The sequence below is a fragment of the Penaeus monodon genome, chromosome 3 (genome assembly GCF_015228065.2).
Source record: "Penaeus monodon isolate SGIC_2016 chromosome 3, NSTDA_Pmon_1, whole genome shotgun sequence".
NCBI lineage: Eukaryota > Metazoa > Arthropoda > Malacostraca > Decapoda > Penaeidae > Penaeus > Penaeus monodon.
In genome coordinates this window covers 30,987,016-31,002,754 of record NC_051388.1, presented here as the reverse complement: position 1 = coordinate 31,002,754, position 15,739 = coordinate 30,987,016, and the positions used below count along the sequence as shown (strand labels likewise).

The window sequence follows — 15,739 nt, the reverse complement described above, 5'->3', positions numbered from 1 at the left end:
AAGTAATAAAGAGACATAAAGCCAAAAGCATGCTTTAATTCTCAATGCCATCAAAACGCTCATAAACCGGTGTCACCTCAACTCCCAAGGGGCGAAGTCGGCTGAGTGGCTAGGGCTACACCCTGAGGGACCATCACTGGGGCCCCGCCAGTAGTAGGTTAAACCCCAAAATGATCGTCCCGCTACCGGGTCTTCTCACCCTAAAAGGCAGCCACCTAACTCCAGTCGCTTCAATTCTCGCGATAGCGAGGTAACCGCTCACCCTGCCGCAAGGACCGATTTTCCAAAGCGCCTCCCGGAAAGCACCCCTGAGGTTGCCGGGGGGGTCACTCCAGGTGCACCCACCCCCGCCCCCCCTGCTGACACAGCCCCAAATAAAAAACCCCTGACAACCTGGGGCCTTCCAAAAGGAAGCATCGGGATGAAAGGGAACTGCCATAAGGTCATTTAAAAAAGGGGCTGGAAGGGTCCTTTGACCACTGAATCACCCTTACGGTTGTGGCAACAGGTCAGGTGGCTCTAGCCGCTCACCCCGAGATGCACACTCCCCCCTCAAAAAAAGAAGACTGGTACGGATTTCTCACAAAACAAGCAACACATCTGCCAGCAAAACTGAGGGCAAACCAACAACACCTACAACAGGCGACTTCTCATATCAGAAGAGGGCACCCAAATGATAACTAAATGTTATCTTCTCTTGAGGAACAAAGATAAACCTACGAATCATTTCTTGCTCACCCCCCGGGGTTTGGGGGGGTCTGCCCCATCTTTCCCCACCTAGGACTGAAAAGGGGAGCTTGCATTCCTGCAACTCATCAACGGTCCGGGGAAATTTCCCCACTCTACCAAGAGCTGAAGAGGGCCCATCATATTTTCCTATCCCAAACCAAAAGACCGGGAAGTATCCCCCATATCTCCCCTCGCTGGCCGAGAGAATGGTAAAAACCCGATCCAATGGAAAAGGGGATCCCCACATAAACCTTCAAGGGGTTTCACAAGGGCGAGCACAGCCCCACAGCATGCCACCCTTAAGCTCAATCCACTGTCACTTCTGGGTAGTATTCCTAGCCCAGGGGAGGCAAAAAGATTTTTTGAGTCTCTTTTTTCAATTCACTGCAAAAAACCATGTAGTAAAAAAGGAAGAGAGAGAGAGGGGGGAAAGAAAAAGAGAGGAAGAGGGAGAAGAGAGAGAAGAGGGACAGAACAGAGAGAAAAAAAAAGAAGAGAGAGTGAGGGAAGAGAGAGAGACAGAGAGATGGAAGAGAGAGAGAGAAAAATCTTTAATGAAATTACACTTACACGTTCGGGTTTATATATATAATATATATTTATATATTAATATATATAATATATATAAATATTATATATAAAAAAAAAATTAAAATTTTAAGGTGGGTTCTGTTTGAGCCCCGTGGTCACAGCATGAACTTATTGTAGTTTTCATGTTGTGATGCTTTTTGGATGAGTACGGGGTGGGGTTTCACTTTTCCTTTCCAGGAGAGTGCCGTGTTCCCTTTTAGGTAATCATTCTTTTATTTATCCGGGCTTGGGCCAGAAATGCTTGGGGGGGCTTGCCCCCCCCGTGGCTGGGAAAGCAATCGGGGTGCACCGCGGCTTATAATAAATATATTATTATATATATATATATTATATTATTATAAAATATATATATATAATTTTTAATACAAAACAAAAAAACTATATTACATAAACATATAAAAAACAAACAAAGAAAAACTAACAATAAATAACACAAAAAAAACAGAAAAACAAAAGCCAAGTACAAAATCAGGTAAGCTGGATTGGACAAGTAAAATATGGATAGTTTTCGTTGATGAGTCGGACTGAGAGGTCTGTGCCCCGTGGTACGGTCATTGGGCCCTGAGGGCCACCAGTTTGTTGGGGGGCGCGTAGGCCCGGGCGAGGCGGCGGCGCGGGGGGCCCCGGCGAGGCGGGGCGCGTCGGGGGGCAGCGGTCCGGTGGCGGGATGGCACCAATTTTAGACCAAACTGCTGCAGTGGGGTTTGGTAGTGAGTGGCGGGGGGTGAGGCCTAGGGCAGCCAGGGCGCGGTCATGCAGGTGTAGCAGGGCCGAAAATGATCTTGCTGCCCTTTTCCCACCCTCTCAAGTTTAGCAGTGGGTGGGGTGAGTGAGGGGGACCAGGCGGGGAGGCGTGGGTAAATTTAGCAGGTGAATAGCCGTAGTTTTCTAAGGGGAGTGGAACCCCAAGGGACTTGAGGCGACGCACATTAAAGCCGTACGAGGCAGCCCTCATGATGCTCGCGTTTTTCGTCCAGGAGAGTTATCGTCGAGGTGACGCCGAGCAGCTTGGTGGAACGGACTACGTCGAAGGGGAGGGTTGTCCGATAGGGGGGGCGAGGGGGGGGGTTTGGGGAAAATCGAACTGATCACATGCTTCTGGCGATTGATGGTGAGTGATTTGCGGGGGTCCAGGAGAGGAGGTTTCGAGGTGTGCGGATGCGGAGTGGTCAGGCGGGAATTTTAAAATGGGGGGCGGCGATGGTCGAGTCACCCCCGTTTTTCCAACGATGCTCGGATCAGGGAGATCGTTAATCTATAGGAACCATGGGGGCCCTTCTAGCCCCCTGGGGGTCTCCGCATGATGGCAAAAGGGGGAGACTTGACCCCTGCACGCGAGGGGCTGTTCCCTGTTGGAAAAAAGCTCCACCGGGATGAGGCACCCCCTGATGCCGTGGAAGCTGCTGCTTTTGAGATGACCGTAGTGTGGTCCCCGGGTCGAAAGCTTTTTGAAGTCTATGAAGTGCTGGTGTTGGAGGTTTTGCGCTTGTCGGGGGGGAGTGGACGAATCGAGGAAGTGACGAGGCAGTGTTGGTGGAAGGGGAGCGCATGTTGCCGAACTCCCGAGTTCAACGTTGGGCGCGAGGTCCTGGTAACCCCATATGACAAAGCTTTCACACAGCGGGCGGGGGGCAAGAAGTAGGGCAATGGGTCTAGTTCGCCAAAAAAAATGAGGCGGGTTTGGGTTTTTCCCGATGGCGGTGCAAATGGGGTCTTCCTTTGTGAGGGGCACTTAGACTGTTGAAATGAGGCGTTTAAAATGGAAGAAAGAGGATGGCAAGTTCCATTGCGAAAATCCTTATGGGCGCTTGGCAGGGCAAGGGAGTGGGGCTCTCTTTACGCGGTTCTTTCCCCGTTTCGGGAAACACCTGGACACTGACTGTGGGAGAAATTTAGCGGGCGGCAGATAGGCGGGAGGGGGTGGTGTCCAGGGGGGGGACGCTGACAAATTGAGGGGAAATGGTCATGAGAGCCCCTTTTGGGTTTACTGGGGGGAAAAGGGTTTCTGGTGCATGGGAAAAGTGCACGGCCCATTTGCAGGCCCCACGCTCCCGAACTTTTCGACCCTTTTGGTGGGCTGCAGGTGTTGTAGTTTGTTGTGGAGAAGGTTTTTTTTGGGTGTTTTTATTTCCCTGTGACTGGTTTTCGGGGTGATTTTTTAGGCGGTGATGTTGTGCGAGTGGAAGGTTTATTTTTCTGTTGAAGATGGTTTGATGCGGCCCCCTGATCCAAGGCAGGTCGATGGGGGGTGTACGAGTGACTTTTCCGGAAAAAAGGGGGAAAAGCCGTATGACGGTCGAGAATGTAGTGCCACTTGTCTCCACTCACAGCGTAAAACGTCGTCCAGGTGTTGGGGAATTTCTGCCCAAAAGTAATTGAGGACTGTGTAGTGGGGCCTTTTTTCCTGGTCTTGTCTGTCGGGCTGAGGACGGTGGCGAAGGCAGCCATAACACTGATAGGTCCCCTGCGGCCGACAGGAGAATACGTAGAGGAGGCTGGTACCAGTCATGTAATCAGTAAGATCAAATCCAGGGTTCTGTTTCATAAGTGGGAAGTTTCTACTTTGACGATGGAGCTATTTTTAAGTCGAAGGTGTTATTTTATTAAAAACACCACTATTATCACTTATGATGGGGGTTTGCACGCGCAAAGGGCAGTGGTGTGGGTCAGGTGGCTGAGTAGCAGTTTTTTGGTGGGGGGTCGGGGGGGGGGGGGGGGAAATCCCCAGCAATGAGGGGCGCGGCGAGGCGAGGGGGGGAGGAGGGTTGACCCGCACCACAACACTTCCAGGGGCAACCGGGAAATTCCACGTCCAAGGGTGGGCGAGAGGTCTTCTGGGGCAACAGGATGACCCCCCCCTCCGTTTTTTTTTGGTGAGGCATGGGGAAATGCTGTGCCGGGAAGAAGGGCAACTGGATTTTTCCACGCCTCGTATGGCTACAATTCCGGATTAAAGTGATGATAGTGTCAGCACGCTATTTTTTTCGTTTAGGGGTGTGACATTAAAGGAGGAACTTTTGGGGGAACGTACCAGATCGGGGAAATTCAAAATGTCGGGAGGGTTTAGGGGGTTGGGCCTTCTTTTGGTTTTTTTAGCCCGGTTTTGGGAAAAGCGCCGTTTTGTGTGCGGCCCTCCTTTGCGCCCCCGGGCATGAAAAATGTCTAAATTCTTTAATTGTGTACCACTTCACGTTTGGGTAAACCCCAATTTTTTTTAAAAAATATAATGTTTTTATGTTGTATGAAGAAGCACCCTATTAAAATCACGGAAAACCCAAAACCAGAGAAAAAAGGGAAGGGGGGAGGGAGTATGGGGGCCGTGTAGAATAAAACTGAGTTTCCTTTGAAAGTACACCGACACCATGGTTTCATGAAAAACCTGCACAGCATTGTACACCTAAGTGAAATCTAAAATTCCAGGCAGAAAAAAAAAAAGATGAGGGCCAAAACCGGCCCTTTGGTGCCCGGGTTCCGCTTGCACGTCCGTCTTTTACGCGTCAGGGCAAAGGTGTTTTGTTGTGTATTTTTATATAATATATTATAATATATATATATATATATATATTAAAAATTTTATATATAATTTACTAATACATGCTATATGATAACAGAAGATAGATAGAAGACTGATAAATTTATAGATTGATAGATGATAATAGAGGTGATACAAATACATGTATTATAATATTAAATAATTTTATATATATTAATTTTATATATATATATTATATAATAATATATATGTAAGTAGGTTTATGTATGTAATACATATATAAGATTACAACACACACACACACCCAAAACCAATGATATATAATATAAAATATATTATATATATTTTATAAAATATATATATTTTATATATATATTACATAATATATAGTATAATTTTATTATATATATATATAATATATTAATATATATTATATATATATATAATTTTATAATATATATTATATAATATATATTTATATATATCCCTATACATAATATTTGTTGCATGTATGATGTGTGTTGTGTGGATGTATCCATTTATATGTCTATCTATCTATCTATCTATTATTATCCAGTGTGTGGTTGTGTGTGGTGTTGTGTGTGGTGTGTGTATGCGTGTGTGCATATATCTTTTATTCATATTTTACCACATACCATATAAAAATATGTATATTAAAATTAATTTTATATATAATATATATATATATATAATGTAAAATTACATATAATGTAAAATTATATATATATATATATATATATATATTATATATGTGTTTAAAATACTATAACATGATGTGTTAGTACACACACACACCCGCACACACCACACACAGTGTGTGTGTGTGTTACATATATATAATATTTATATATATTATAATATATATATAAAATTATAATATTTAAATTTTTATATCATATTCATATAATTTCCTACATACACAAAGGTGTGTGGGTGTGTGTGTGTTGTGTGTGTGTGCGTGTGTGGTGGGGGGTTTTTTGGGGTGTGGGTGTGGGGTGTGTGTGTGTGTGGTTTTTGTGTTGTGTGTGTGTGTGTTGTGTGGTGTGGGGTGTGTGTGTGTGCTTTGGTGTGCGTGTGTTGTATAAAAAAACCCGCGAGGGAGAAATTTTTTGTTCCGAAGTGTTCATTTTACAAAGCTATAAATAAAAAAAGTAATAAACACATGCATCGCTGGATTCATATCCATCAAATTATCAGAAAAAAAACGTTATATTTGTATATTAGCAAAAGGGAAACTCTCTCTCTCTCTCTCTCTCTCCTCTCTCTCTCCCTCTCTCTCTTCTCTCTTTTCTCTTCTCTCCTCTCTCTCCTCTCTCTCTTTCTCTTCTCTCTCCTTTTTTCTCTCTCGTCTCTCTCTCCCCTCTCTTCCCCTCTCTCCCTCTCTCTCTCCTCTCTATGTTTCTCTCTCTCTCCTCTCTATGTCTCTCTCTCTCTCTCTTTCTCTCTTCCCCTTTCTCTCCCTTTCTCTCTCTCTCTCTCTCTTTTGCTCTACTGTTCCTCTCTCTGTCCCCCCCCCCCTCTCTCTCTTTTTCTCTCTTTTCCTCTCTCTGCCCCCTCTCTCTCTCTCTTTGTCTCTCTCTCTCTCTATCTATCTATCTATCTATCTAATCTATCTATCTGTCTGTCTATCTATCTATCTATCTATCTATCTATCTGTCTGTCTGTCTATCTATCTATCTATCTATCTCTCTTTCTCTCTCTACCTCTCTCTGCCCCCCGTCTCTCTCTCTTTGTCTCTCTCATTCTCTCTCTCTCTTCTCTCTCTCTCTCTCTCCTCTCTCTCTCTCCTCTCTCTCTCTCTCTCTCTCTCTCTCTCTCTCTCTTCTCTCTCTTTCTGACTACATGGTTTTAGCAGCTGAATTGAAAAGATGAGAATCTTTTTGCCTCTTAACGTAAGATAGGTAAGTCATGTGTCAGCATATTTTACTGTGATTGGTTTATATATATATATATATATATAATTATATATATATATATATAATATATATATATATATATATATATATATATATATAATATATATATATATCATACGTATATATATATATATATATATATATATATATATATATATATATATATATAGATATATATTATATATATATTATCTATATATTATTATATATATTATTTAATATAATTATTATTTTTTTATAAAAGTAATCAATAGTACTAACAACAATGTTATTACATCTATATAAGCATCAATACCAGCAGTATCATGTCTTTATCATAGTGTAGTGTTCGGACATGTGTAGTCCCCAGGGGGCCCCACCTACCAAGAAGGGAGCCTTAAGGGCCAAGGTCCCTCCCCATGAAGGTCAGTGGGCATCTATAGGGTAAGCCTACCCCGTGCTGTCATATCCCCTACTACTATTTATGTTCCACGGGGAATATGACCTTGTGGGATGTCACGGCGGGAAATCTCTTAATGGCCCAGGAAGTGGAACATATTTGAATTAGATAAGTGAAATCACGGTGCAAAGTCCAGGGAGAAAAGGCCAAGGATAGGCAAGCAACACAAGATGCAGGAGGGGAAACTGAAAGGAAAATATGTAGCAGAAGACAGAAGAAAGGAACGATGTCAAGTAGAAGAACCACGAGGCTGTATATATGTGGTGTATGTATAAGTGCAATCTTGCAGGGTCTAGCTCCTATCTTTAATTGATAATGTCACTTAGGCTCAATACTTAGCTCTTCCCATCCTTTCAGGTTTCTTAGCTGGAGCTGTCGGCCACGTAGAATCCGTTCCTTACAGTATAAATAAAAAATGCCAGAGGATGGAGCACCCCCCCCCCTGGTGCAGTTGAACAACGAATGTATTTTTCTAGCTCGTACAAAAGGCCGCGGGAGGTCGTGACGTCACGCTCGTGACGTGGAAAAGTTTTTCAAACTCTACAAATGGTTATAAAATGGCTATGAAATGGCAATACAAACAATAGAATAGAACAAATATGTCATTAAGAGCGGAAAACAAAAGATGAAATACATTAAATATGTAAAATACATAAAACCTACTATATTTACACACCTACAATCGGCAAGCGCAACCGTACACACGCCCACGCAAACACCGCACGCAAGCCACGTAGACACGTTTCTTGACATGCGTATGCAGGCAAACATAAGTATGCAGCTCATACATACACACCCACATATTCATAGCGCACGGACAGCGGGGCGCAGCAATGCGACACGCGTTCACTCTATCACGCACACATACACGCGCACACCAACATACGTAAATATACCTACACACATATATACCCGTACTCGTACATATACTTATCCTTGCATACACACGTGCACATGCGGTGCATGGAATGAGAGCACATACACACACGAAACACACAGAGCGAGCATCATCTAAAAGGTGTGTGTGTGTGGGGGGGGGGGGGTCCTGAGTACAATATGTCACGCTACAATAGTAAGGAGACCTAGTAATCTTGCGTATCATTTGAACCCTACGTTCTCCTCGTCCTGATTTTCTTCTCTAACGAACGCTTTCCCTAAGACTACGCGGAAAATCAATGTCTCTTGCATGGGGCAGGCTCGGCAGTAAGGTTCGGCAGCAATGGGGGTTGAGCGAGCAACGAGTTTGATTGTAAAACTATTCGTCTCAAAGAGACTTGTTTTTTCCATGGCACTGCGCCTCACCATTCTCATGTTGAAATAAGGTGTTTTTTCAAGGTCATGGAAAGAATTTTGAATACCAGAATTGTAATAGTTACTCAACATGGCGGGTTCCGACAAATTCTTTGAGCGCTTGTTAAAAAATATATATATATATTTTGCTGATTGCCTCAAAAACTTGCTTTAGAGATTACATGGAACTGAACTTCTTACATAAGTCACAGTGTCACTTACTCGGATATTTTTATCGAATGGGTTTGCACACGGAAGTCACTGGATATGACGCACAAATGGGGCCTTCAGTATCTTTTTAAGCAAAATGGAGAGCTATTGCGGTTTTTCCAACAGGGAACTAGATACCTGCATAACTAGAAGAGCATACACTCCCCCTTTAAAACGAAATTGGAAAGACCACTTTGTCTTTTGAAAAATCATGGCATAAAGGAATTGAAATGATCAAGTACACTATAGGACAATTGTGCGTCACTTGGCAATGAAGTCAATATTGAAAGAATTCTTATTTGTGTGTTTTGGAATCCTAAAGTGCACTCATATCAAGTGTCGTGAGGTGGAGTCAATAGGATTTCCTTCGATCTCAGATTTCTGTCAGCCTGACTGTAATGCTTGCTTGGTTAGGGTATTCATTCAGTCTATCAGTCTATTCCACATGGCAGACCTGACTGATCTGCCCAAAATACAACTTTCATGATGATCTCCCGCTACTCCTTCGCCGAGGGTTATCCCTAAGCAAAGTGTCTGTGTCGCCTGAGTTGGCAGTCCTAAGTGACAGATCCTATGCCGTGATTCCTTAGACACATGATAGAAATAGTGTCATGACAAAACTCTAGGCCACAGGCCCCTTATTACACGATCCAGTATAGATCTCTCTACCATTGATATTTTGGTTCATTTACATTTTGCCACTCTCGCAGTCATAGACGATTGGTAATCATCAGATAAAACCATAGCATCTGCGTCCGATTCAAGGAGGAAGGACAGTTGCCGGACAGAGATGTGAAGTGTTCCATCCGGCCTTGCTATGTGTTGTTGACATCGCTCGGCCACGCGCAAGGCTCGTCCTCGAGCCGTTTGCAACGCTTGAAATACTGGAGTAGCGCATATGGATACAGGTTCTGTACGGTATCTATAGATGGCTCTTGGTGATCCGATGGTCGCTAGGGTCGTCGCATGCCAGGGTAGCGGATGTGGCGGAGGTTTCGCACTGAGGTCCAACATTCAGTAGCGAGGAGGGTTACATCGTCTTCAGAAGCTGAAACATAAGTGCACCAGCCAGTAGGGATAGGGAATGAGGTGTGAGGTGAGGGTGTGTGTCACTTAGGTCAGAACACTTATAAGTTGTGTTGTAAAGCAATGCTAGACAGCGAGAAGTTTTGTAATATAGAGATTGTAGTGTGTGTTCACTGAGTGGCGTGTACTTTGAATTTGAAAGAAGACAGGCATAGGGAGGCCAGTAATCAATCTGGCACTAATAGGTACACTTACTTTTAATAGTAGCGAGGAAGATTTTTGGTGCTGGATAGGACTGCGACATCCTGGTTGTGTTGACGAGGGTTCACGAGGAGCTGGCGAGGCAGATGAGCCAGATTGGCGAGGTGGCGGCGTGGAGTGCGAGGATACATCTTCAGCGACTTCGTCAGGAGGGTAGCTGAGTGTTCAGCACGGAGTAGTAGAACAAACATGGTGTGGGTCAGAAGAGGAGTTGGTAGCATGGCGGGCGTTAAGGGAGGCGAGGAGGCACTTCGACAGGAGTAACTTCTCAGTAGACAGTGTGGTCGGCAACAGGCGTCGGTAAGGAGCGTGGTGGTAGATGAATTAGCATCGGCGTTGTGAGGTTCTTGATCACCGCTGCAATCAGATGTGAGTGAGTGACCACCGCATGCCATCAGATGTGAGTGAGTGACCACCGCAAGCCATCAGATGTGAGTGAGTGACCACCGCATGCCATCAGATGTGAGTGAGTGACCACCGCATGCCATCAGATGTGAGCGAGGCATGAGATGGGAACACCGCTGTCACCAGATTTGAACGAAACGTAAGATGGTCTTGGGTGGGTCAATGAAAGGTATCTTAGCTTACCTCCAAGAGATCCCCGTGCCCCCGGGTCGAGGACGAGGTGGTGGAGCTGGACCCTGTGTGGCTTGGCCTGTCTGTCGTGCCTCTCTCGCTCAGTCTTACGAACGTGTCTTTTTATGCGGCGGTTCCCTTCGAGGGCAGATGTTTATTCTTGTGCGAAAAGAGAAAGCCGACCGGCATCTGCGTCCGATCCAACGAGGAACTGCAGCTGCCGGACAGAGGTGTGAAGTGTTTCATCCGGTCCTGCTACGTATTGTTGACACCCTCTCTTAAACCTCTAACTATTAAACCATCAACAAATTACCTACATGGCATTTTTTTAACTGCCTAACGATTTGTAGTGTAATTTCGTTTCAAAGCTAATGAAGGCAGCCAGCCACTTTGGAATATGTGGCATTGAGCAGGTTGATAATTGACGGAGATCATCCACTGGTAAATTCTGCGCGTTTTGATTTGCCGGAAAACTGGACCGGAAAGTGAAGTGTGGCTATTACAGTTCCACTTGCAATTATATTCACTCCAGTAACTGACCACAATACCAAACTAACTTTCTTCCATCACAGTAGAATCCTATATCCAGACATATTTTCATATTTACAATAATACAAACACTTATGCGTCCAAACTGACTGTTTTATCATACGATAAAGATAATGATAATAATGATAATAATGACAGTAATGATAATAATAATAATGATAGCGTATATGTGTAATATATAATAATTATATATTATGATAATTATAATGATAATGATGATAATAGTAAAATAATAATAATAATAATAATAATAATAATAATAATAATAATAATAATAATGGTAATATCGATGAAGATGATAATAGTAATAATAATTGAAATAATAATAATAGTAATAGTGATAATGATAATAATAACAATAATAATAATAATAATAATAATAATAATAATATAATATAATGATAATGATAATAATAATAATAATAATAATGATAATAATAATAATAATAATAATAATAATAATAATAATAATGATAATGATAATAATAATAATGATAATTTTCATCTATCATTATTACTATTACTATTATCAATATTTTTATTATCATTACAGTGATAATAATAATAAGGAAAATGATAATGGTAATGATAACTATGACAAAAGCAATAATAATGGCATTATTGCTGATAACAATAATAATAATGGTAATAACAGTAATTATAGTGAAAATTATTGAAATAATGAATGCCAGTCCGCGCCCGTGTGTCCTACATGTGCAGTAAGATATGCTTTTGTCACTCCTGAAATACAGCGTTAATCATTTTCTGTAAAACAGAGCATTCTGAAAGAATGTTTTCGGTGGGACTTGTTCATATTTAAACAGCATCTATTATATATATATATATATATATATATATATATAGATATAAATAGATATATACATATATGTATGTATATGTGTATATATAGATATATAGATATAGATACAGATATAGATATAGATATAGATATATGTGTGTATGTGTGTGTGTTTGTGTGTGTGTGTGTGTATGTATATTATAATATATATATTCTATATATATATATATATATATATATATATATATATATATATATATATATATAATATATATATATATCTATCAAACCGTCAAAATCCTCGTCGTCATTTCGGGAAATTGCCCCACTATCCGCCGCTCTTTTGTTATTGCCATGGAGTTTTTATTTGAGACAAAACAATGCTTTTAAAACTGATTTGAAATTTTAAATGCTTCCTTGGTCCCGCTTTAATTGTCACGGGCTATCTGTTCAAATCCATTGGGTTTTTAGACTGTCGATAGAGTCTATTGTCAGTCACGGCAATGCCCCTTTTTTTTCCATCCTTATTGTTTCATCGCACCATGCACCTGGACGCCCCGGGAAAGGTTTTAACTGTGTGTGTGTATATACACGATAAGGGAAATTCAAACCTTGTGATTTTGGGTTTCAGTAATCAGTGTTAAATTCCCTTCGTTTTCCATTTTTCTCGGGTCGAAAATAAAGACTGACTGTGGTTGTTAGATCTAACCCACACATATACCATACATTTGTGTGTGTGAGAGGGGGGGATATCATACATACACAAAACACACACACCCACACCACACACCCAACACACACACAAAACCCCACCACACAACACACACACACCACACACACACACACCAATTATATATATTATTTTAAAATTAAATTATATATATTATATATATATTTTTATATATATATATTATAATATAAAATTTATTATATATATTTATATTATAAATATGTGTGTGTGTTGTGTGTGTGTGTGTGTGGGCGTGGGTGTGTGTGTTGGTGGCGTTGGGTGTTGGTGTGTGTGTATGGGTATGTAGTATATCCCCCCTCTCTCACACATTATATATTATATATAAAATATATATATAAAATATAAAAAGGAAATTATATATATACATATAAACGTAATTATTAAAATTTTAATATATATATAATAAATTATAAATATAAATATAAAATTATAAATAATAATACAATTTATTATTTTATATATATTATAAATATTATAAATATATATATTATTATAAAATAAAACACACACCAAAATATTTGCCATAAACCACAACACACACCAACACACCACAAACCCCCAACACACACCCCACACACACACCCCCAACAACAAAATACAACACCCCAAACACACACACACACAACCACACACAACACAAAAATATTTATATATGTATATATTAATAAATATATTTTAAATAATAATATATATATATAATAAATATTATAATAAAAATTAATAATAAAATATATATATATTATTATATTTTAATATATATAATATAATATAAATAATAGTATATTCTGTTGTAGTTTATAATAATATATATATATATTATATAATTATATATATTATATTAATATATATTGTATATATATATATATAAAATTATATATTATATATACAATTAAACACCCCACACAACAAAAACCACACACACACACACACACACACAACCCCAAAACACCACGTCTTGTTGCGTTACAATACTACATACAGGGCGGGGGAAGCGGGGGGCAGAGGGGAGCGCCCCCCCAGAATGAAAACTGTAGGGGCAGATCATCTCCGCCCCCTCCCCAAAAAATTGCTGAAAAAATTGTGTTTTACTTGGGTTTTTACACTTCACCAGACAAATAAAAATATCTATAATTAAACTAATCTCATTTTACCAGAATGGGTATCCTTTTACAGTAACATTTTGGGTTTCCTGACTTGATTTTTTAAAATAGAAATTATATAGTGAGTATAGTATAGAAAGGCAGATTTCCTAGCTTATGAACCCCTAACTAGGGGAGTTCGAATGACATGAATCATTTTTTAGGAAATCCCCCCCTCCCCACCCCCCACAAAAAAACACAGTTAACACACACAAAAATTTGGGGAAAGCCAATAAATATATTATTCTGGATATTATTTATTTAACGCAGAAGAAAACACGATGTCTAAGTATATAAATTTTGTAGAACTTGTCAGGGGCATGTTGTTGTGTAAAAAAGGGGTTTTTTTCTAAAAATCATCAAACTACTTTTAAAAACCCAAAAAATTTTTGTTTTTAAAAATTAAAACCCGTTTTTTTTTTTTATTATTGTTTTTGGTTTTTTTCTATGTACAGCCTACAGCATTAGTATCAAACATATAAGGGGTAATAGTTGAAAACCCGAGTTCGTTTCCCGGCACGTCTTTGGTGAAAAAAAATTTAAACACAGATGCCGCACAAAAAAATCCCAATAAAGGGCAGGGAGTTTAATTCCTTAAAAAGACAGTCTATTGTTAACATTATCAAATTGTTTGTTCTACTTCTGGAAAATATCTGCCGGAACTGCCGCGGAATTTACTTTCGCAGTTCATCTGTTAAGGGGCCCAGATTTGTTTTGAAAAAGACAAAATTTTCTATCAATATTTTATCAAATTGTAAAAAGGAAATTTCAAAATGTAAAGGACAGTGAATAAAATTTTATTTTTGGAATTACTGAAATTTTTTTTTTTAGTGAAAAATGAGGTTTGCTATTTTTTTTAAAATTTTCTTAAGCTTTTGATTGTGTGTGTGTGGTGTGTGTGTTTAAATATTGTTATATATATTAAAAAAACACCCACACACACACACACACACACACGCACACACACACACACACACACACACAACACACACACACACACATATATATATATATATATATATTATATATATTATATATTTATATTATATATTATATATATTATATATAAAATGATATATATATAATGATATATATTAGATAATATATTATATATTATATATATTATATAATAATCATATATATACATTTGTGTGTGTGTGTGTGTTTTGTGTGTGTGTATGTTTTATGTATGAAAGTATGTATGTATTATATGTATATAATATTATATTATGTATATCTATTATATATAATTATAATATTATATATTATATACTATATGTTTAATTATATATATATATATCAGATTATTATTATATTTATATAATATATCTGTGTGTGTGTGTGTGTGTGTGTGTGTGTGTTCTGGTGTATGTATGTATTAGTGTAATTTTGTATATATATATAGTATATATAATAATTATTATTATATATTATAATAATATGTGTGTGTGTGTGTGTGTTGTGTGTTGTGTGTGGTGTGTGTGTTTGTGTTTAGATAGATAGATAGAAGATGATAGATAAAATGTGGTGTGTGTGTGTGGTGTGTGTAGATAGATGACTAGATAGATAGATAATCTATGTGTGTGGTGTGTGTGATAGATAGATAGATCAAGATAGATAGATATATGTGTGTGTGTGTGTGTGTGTATGTGGTTGTGTATACGTGTATATATACATATTATACATATATAACAATATGTGTGTGTGTGTGTTCTGTGTATGGAAGGCATTAACGACGGAACCGGTGACCTCACCTCGCTCCCCCCATACTTCCTGCAAGCGTTCTTACATTTCCCCAGCTGCCCACTATTCCTTCCACGCCCGTTTCGGTGACTTTCACTTCTTGTGCACAAGATGACCCGCTTACGCAGATCGTCCAGCCCCGCTGGTAGGTCGGTCCAGCCTTTGCGCCTCAAGGCGGGTTTAGTCGACACTGACCCACACAGGCT

General features: G+C 39.5%; 1 protein-coding gene across 3 annotated transcripts in view; it reads left to right on the top strand.

Annotated features, from left to right (window-relative positions):
- The window catches only part of LOC119594176 (protein slit-like), a 93,306-nt gene that overhangs the window by 17,104 nt on the left and 60,463 nt on the right, over positions 1-15,739 (top strand). The window lies entirely within an intron of this gene.